The sequence below is a fragment of the Carcharhinus amblyrhynchos genome, chromosome 6 (assembly GCF_965287045.1).
Source record: "Carcharhinus amblyrhynchos chromosome 6, sCarAmb.v2.hapA, whole genome shotgun sequence".
Taxonomy (NCBI): Eukaryota; Metazoa; Chordata; class Chondrichthyes; order Carcharhiniformes; family Carcharhinidae; genus Carcharhinus; species Carcharhinus amblyrhynchos.
Genome location: NC_137329.1, coordinates 38,068,206 through 38,074,710, shown reverse-complemented (window position 1 = coordinate 38,074,710; position 6,505 = coordinate 38,068,206).

Below are 6,505 nucleotides of genomic sequence, written 5' to 3'. Positions count from 1 at the left end.
TGTCAGTTAACCAGTCTTTTATCCATGCTAATGTATAAAAAGTATAAAAAGAAGGCCAAGGTAGATAGCGGGCAGCGTCGGGAGCGGGCAGCAGAGTGAGGCGGGAAGCAGAGTGAGAGGTAAAAGGGCTTAAGCTCACTGGGCTTGGGCGAGCGCAGGCTCGGTAACAGGAATTAATAGGACACCTTAAAAGGGGGCAAACATAATGGCAGGGTCTAGGGTTACACGTGTTCACTGTGTTCGTTGTCATATGTGGACATTTCTGGAGACAGCACATCTCCCGAAAGCCCACATATGCGGGAAATGTCTAGAGGTGCAGAGATTAAGGGCCCGGGTGAGGCAGCTGGAACTGAGGCTGGAGGATATGTTTTTAGTTAGGGAAAATGAGGAAATAATGGATAGGGAGAGTAACACTGAGCAGATACCAGGACCTAGGAGGAGAGATGGATGGGTTACAGTTAGGAAGAGCAAAAAGAAAAGGAGTCATGGCACTAGGACCGCCCCGGAGGAATTACCCCGGAATATCAAGGGTGGGGTGACAGCTGGGGTAGAGAAGGCAAGGGAGGGAGATCAGAATACCTCGGAGGAAGGGAAGAGTGCAGGGTGTGAGATAGTAGTGGGGGATGGGAGAGTCAAAGGGATTGACAGGCGGTTCTGTGGGCAAAAGCGGGACTCCAGGATGGTAGTCTGCCTCCCTGGAGCAGGGGTACAGGATGTTTCAGAAAGGGTAGAGGGAATTTTGAAGGGTGGAGGGACTGAGTCTGATGTGATTGTTCCTACATCCTTCTCTCCTACGTGCACTAAGTGCAGGGGGGACATACATAGGCAGTTCAGGGAGTTGGGGGCTAGGCTGAAATGTAGGGCCTCCAGGGTGGCGTTCTCTGGGCTGCTGCCGGTGCCTGGGGCTAGCAGGGCTAGAAATAATGAGATACTCCAACTAAATGCGTGGTTGAAGGATTGGTGTAGGGCAGAGGGTTTTAGATTCGTAGACCACTGGGAAGTCTTTATGAAAGAGGGGCAAATATACAAGAGGGATGGGGTACAATTAACTGGGAAGGGTGTGCATATCTTAGCTGGAAGGTTAGCTGGAGTGTTTCGGCAGGGTTTAAACTAATATGGAGGGGGGGTGGGGAGGTGGACGGAACTGGGATTGGGGATAGGGTAAGCCCGGAGGGTAGGAAGAAGGATCGGATTGTTTCTGAGGGTCTTCGGTGCATGTGTTTCAATGCTAGGAGTGTGACTGGCAAAACAGATGAACTGAAGGCAATAATGTTCGAAAGGAAGTTGGAAGTGGTGGCGGTGACAGAGACTTGGTTAAAGGAAGGGCAGGACTGGCAGTTGAATGTTCCCGGGTATAAGTGCTTCAGGCGTGATAGGGGTGGGTCGCTGAGAGGTGGGGGAGTGGCGTTGTTAGTTAAGGATTGCATCATAGCAGTGCAGAGGGAGGGAGGTATAGAGGATATAGGAATCGAGTCGCTTTGGGTGGAGTTGAGGAATAGGAAGGGAGATGTTACTATGTTGGGTGTGTACTACAGACCGCCCAACAGCCCGAGGGCTGTGGAAGAAGGGATAAGCAGGGACATTCTAGATAAGTGCAGGAAGAATAGGGTGGTGGTAGTGGGAGATTTTAATCTCCCCGGGGTAGATTGGAAGGTGCCGAGATCAGAGGGTGCTGACGGGGAGGAATTTGTACAGTGTGTAATGGAAGGATCCCTGGAGCAGTATGTGTATGGCCCGACCAGAGAGGGGGCTATACTGGACTTGGTTCTGGGGAATGAGCCTGGGCAGGTGGTTGACGTTGAAGTAGGAGAGCATGTGGCTAACAGTGACCACAACTCTGTCTGGTTTAAGATATTAATGGATAAAGATGAAGCCTGTCCTAAGGGGAGGGTGTTAAACTGGGGGAGGGCTAGATACAACCGGATTAGGCAGGATCTTAAAGATACGGACTGGGGTAAGCTGTTTGATGGCAGGTCGACGCTGGGTATGTGGGAGTCTCTCAAGGGAAAACTAAAATCTTTGCAGGAAAGACATGTGCCGGTCAAGAGGAAGGATGGGAAGGGTAGGATTAGAGAGCCGTGGGTAACTAGGGATATTGAGGACCTGGTCAGGAGGAAGAGGGAGGCGTACGTTAGATCTAGGCATTTGAGGACAGAGATAGCGTTAGAAGAATACAGAGAATGTAGGAGAGAACTTAAAAGGGGCACCAGAAAGGCAAAAAGGGGCCACGAAATGGCTTTGGCGGGTAGGATTAAGGAAAATCCTAAGGCATTTTACTCCTATGTTAGAAATAAAAGGATGGTTAGAGGGAAGATTGGTCCTCTCAGGGACAGAGGAGGGGAACTATGCTTGGAGCCTGGGGGAATGGGGGAGATCCTGAATGAATACTTTGCGTCGGTATTCACGCAGGAGAGGGGCCTGATGTCTGGTGCTGTGCTTGAGGAGTTTGAGGATCCGTTGAGGGAAATAGTCATCACGAGGGAAGAGGTGTTGGGACTTTTAGACAGTATAAAGACGGATAAATCTCCGGGGCCTGATGGCATCTATCCCAGGCTGCTAAGGGAGGTGAGGGATGAAATTGCTGGGCCTCTGACGCAAATCTTTGTCTCTTCTTTGGACACAGGTGAGGTCCCAGAGGATTGGCGGATTGCAAATGTAGTACCGTTGTTTAAGAAGGGTCAGAGGGATAACCCAGGGAATTATAGGCCAGTGAGCTTGACTTCAGTTATAGGCAAGCTAATGGAGAGGATCCTCAAGGATAGGATGTATGAACATCTGGAGCGCTGCAATCTGATCAGGGATACGCAGCATGGCTTCGTTACAGGGAGGTCATGCCTTACGAATCTAGTGGAATTTTTTGAAGAGGTGACAAAAACGGTTGACGAGGGACAAGCCGTTGATGTCGTCTATATGGATTTCAGTAAGGCGTTTGACAAGGTCCCTCATGGTAGGCTGATAGAAAAGGTGAAGGCTCATGGGATACAAGGCCAGGTATGTAGATGGGTGGAGAACTGGCTTGGGAGGAGGAGACAGCGAGTAGTAGTGGAAGGCTCCTTTTCCAATTGGAGGTCTGTCACCAGTGGTGTGCCGCAGGGCTCGGTACTAGGACCTCTTCTATTTGTGGTATATATTAATGACTTGGAAGAGGGGGTAGGTGGTGTGATCAGCAAATTTGCTGATGACACTAAGATGGTTGGATTGGCGGGTACTGAGGAGCAGTGCCTGGCAATGCAACAGGACATAGACAGGCTGGTAGATTGGGCAGATAGATGGCAAATGGAATTTAATCCGGAGAAATGCGAGGTGATGCACTTCGGCCGGAATAATGTGGAGGGGAGTTATACGATAAAAGGTAGAACTATCCGGAGTATAGATACGCAGAGAGACCTGGGGGTGCAAGTGCACAAGTCCCTGAAGGTGTCGGTGCAGGTGCAGAATGTGATGAGGAAAGCGTATGGTATGTTAGCCTTCATAGGAAGAGGTATAGAATATAAGAGTAGGAGTCTGATGTTGCAGTTGTATAGAACGTTGGTTAGGCCTCACTTGGAGTACTGCGTCCAGTTCTGGTCGCCGTACTACCGGAAGGATGTAGAGATCCTGGAGAGAGTGCAGAGGAGATTTACCAGGATGCTGCCTGGTATGGAAGGGCTGTCTTACGAGGAAAGATTGAATGAACTTGGGCTGTTTTCCCTTGAGAGACGTCGGCTGAGGGGGGATCTAATAGAGGTTTATAAGATTATGAAGGGGATAGATAGAGTAAATGGTGGTAAGCTTTTTCCGCTATTAGAAATGGATAGAACGAGGGGTCACGGGCTTAGGGTGAGGGGGGCTAGGTATAAGACAAATATTAGAGGGCAGTTTTTCACGCAAAGGGTAGTGGGGGTGTGGAATGCACTACCGAGTAAGGTGGTGGAAGCAGGCACGCTAGGGTTGTTTAAGAGTCACTTAGACAGCCACATGAGCGGGCTACATATAGGGGGATATAGTAGGCCTTACTAAACATTGTAGGCTTGGGAATACGTTTTGCCTCAGGGATGTTACAGTCTTTGCCTGTTTAATAATGAATTTTTTTGTCTCCACAGGCATTTAAGTCCAGCAAGGGGCATGCATGCAGCAGGTTGTAGTGGGCTGCTCTTGGACGTTGCTTCGGGAGTTGCCTATTGCTTCATGTCGTTAGTGTGCTTAAACTGGACCATCTCGAGGGCAACATGACAGCTCAGAGACTATCTCTGTTACTGTGCGGACACATGGATTTGGGCCTGTGTCTATGGGAGTTTGCACGTTCTCCCCGTGGTTGCGTGGGTTTCCTCCGGGTGCCCCGGTTTCCTCCCACATCCCCAAAGATGTGCTTTTAGCCTGATTGGGTACTAAATTGTCCCTAAATTGGACCTCCCTGATCCTCGCACATTAGGCGTAGACTAAAATCATGAAGAGGTCACTGAGACAGTGGGACGGCGGCGCGAGCTCGTTGGGCCGAAGGGCCTGTTTCCCGTGCTGTGTTGTTCTTTGTTCTAATACATTACCTGTAATACCGTGCACCTTTATCTTATGCAGCAGCCTTTGGTGCGACACCTTGTCAAATGCCTTCTGGAAATTCAGATACATCGTATCCACAGGTTCCCCATTGTCCACTGCACATGTAATGTTCTCAAAGGATTCCACCAAATTAGTCAAACATGACCTTCCCTTCACGAACCCATGCTGCGTCTTCCCAATGGGACAGTTGATATCCAGATGTCACGCTATTGCTTCACTTTTGTAGACCACTGGGAGGCATTTGTGAGAGAAGGGCAACTGTATAGGAGGGATGGGGAAAATTTGAATGGGAGAGGGACAAATGTCTTCGCAGGGAGATTAGCTGGAGTGTTTAGCCAGGGTTTAAACTAATAGGGAGGGGGGGTCGGGATGTGATGGATAGCTCATTAGACACTGGGGTCGGGAGTGAGTTGGGTGATAGGGTAGGTTTGGATGAAAGGAAAATTATCAGGGAGAAGAAGGTTCTGAGAGGCACTGGTGGGTTGGACTGCATCTGTTTCAATGCGAGGAGTGTGACGGGTAAAACGGATGAGCTTAGGGCCTTGATGTTTGTGAGGAAGTTAGATGTGGTGGCAGGCGACGGTGCAGAGGGACCTCGGGGTCCTTGTGCATGAGTCGCAAAAACCCAGCTTGCAGGTGCAGCAGGTGGTCAGGAAGGCAAATGGGATGCTGGCCTTCATAGCGAGGGGGATTGAATATAAAAGTAGGGAGGTCTTGCTGCAGCTGTATAGGGCATTGGTGAGGCCGCAGCTGGAGTACTGTGTGCATTTTTGGGCGCCGCACCTGCGCAAAGATATTTTGGCCTTGGAGGGAGTGCAGAGGAGGTTTACTAGGCTGATACCGGAGTTGAGGGGGTTGAGCTATGAGGAGAGGCTGAATAAACTAGGCTTGTACTCGTTAGAGTTTAGAAGAATGAGAGGAGATCTCATTGAGATGTATAAGATGATGAATGGGATGGATAGGATAGAGGTGGAAAGACTCTTCCCGCTCAAAAAAGACAGTAGGACTAGGGGGCACAGCCTCAAGATAAAAGGGGGGCGGTTTAGAACGGAGTTGAGGAGGAACTTCTTCACTCAAAGGGTGGTGAATCTCTGGAATTCTCTGCCCGTTGAAGTGGTGGAGGCTGCCTCGCTAAATATATTTAAGACGCGGGTTGATGGGTTTTTGATAAGCGAGGGGATTAAGGGTTATGGGGAGAGGGCGGGAAAGTGGAACTGAGCAGCAACAGATCAGCCATGATCTTATTGAATGGCAGGGCAGGCTCGAAGGGCTGGATGGCCTACTCCTGCTCCTATTTCTTATGTTCTTATGTTCTTATGTAACGGAGACGTGGTTACGTGAAGGGCAGGATTGGCAGCTGAATGTTCCTGGGTATAAGTGTTTTAGGTGTGACAGAGGAGGGTTGAAGAGAGGTGGTGGGGTGGCGTTGTTAGTAAAGGAGCACATCACAGCAGTGCAGAGGGAGGACAATGTGGAGGAGTTAGGGATTGAGTCTCTGTGGGTGGAGTTGAGGAATAAAAAGGGAGAGATTACGATGCTAGGGGTGTTCTATAGGCCACCCAACAGCCCAAGGTCAGTGAAGGAAGGTATTTGCAGAGGCATTTTAGATAGGTGCAGAAAGAATAAGGTGGTTGTGGGTGACTTTAATCTTCCTGGAGTGGATTGGAAAGTGCCTAGAGCTGGGGGTACGGAGGGTGAGGAGTTTGTAAAGTGTGTGTTGGAAGGGTCCCTAGAGCAGTACGTAACTAGCCTGACTAGGGAGGGGGCTATACTGGATTTAGTGCTGGGAAATGAGCCGGGGCAGGTGGTTGAGGTTGAGGTAGGCGAACATGTGGCTAACAGTGACCACAAGTCCGTCTACTTTAGGATAAAAATGGAAAGGGATGAGTGCCGTCCGAAGGGGAGGGTTCTGAACTGGGGGAAGGCGAGCTATAGTCGGATTAGGAGGGAGCTGAAGGACACTGATTGG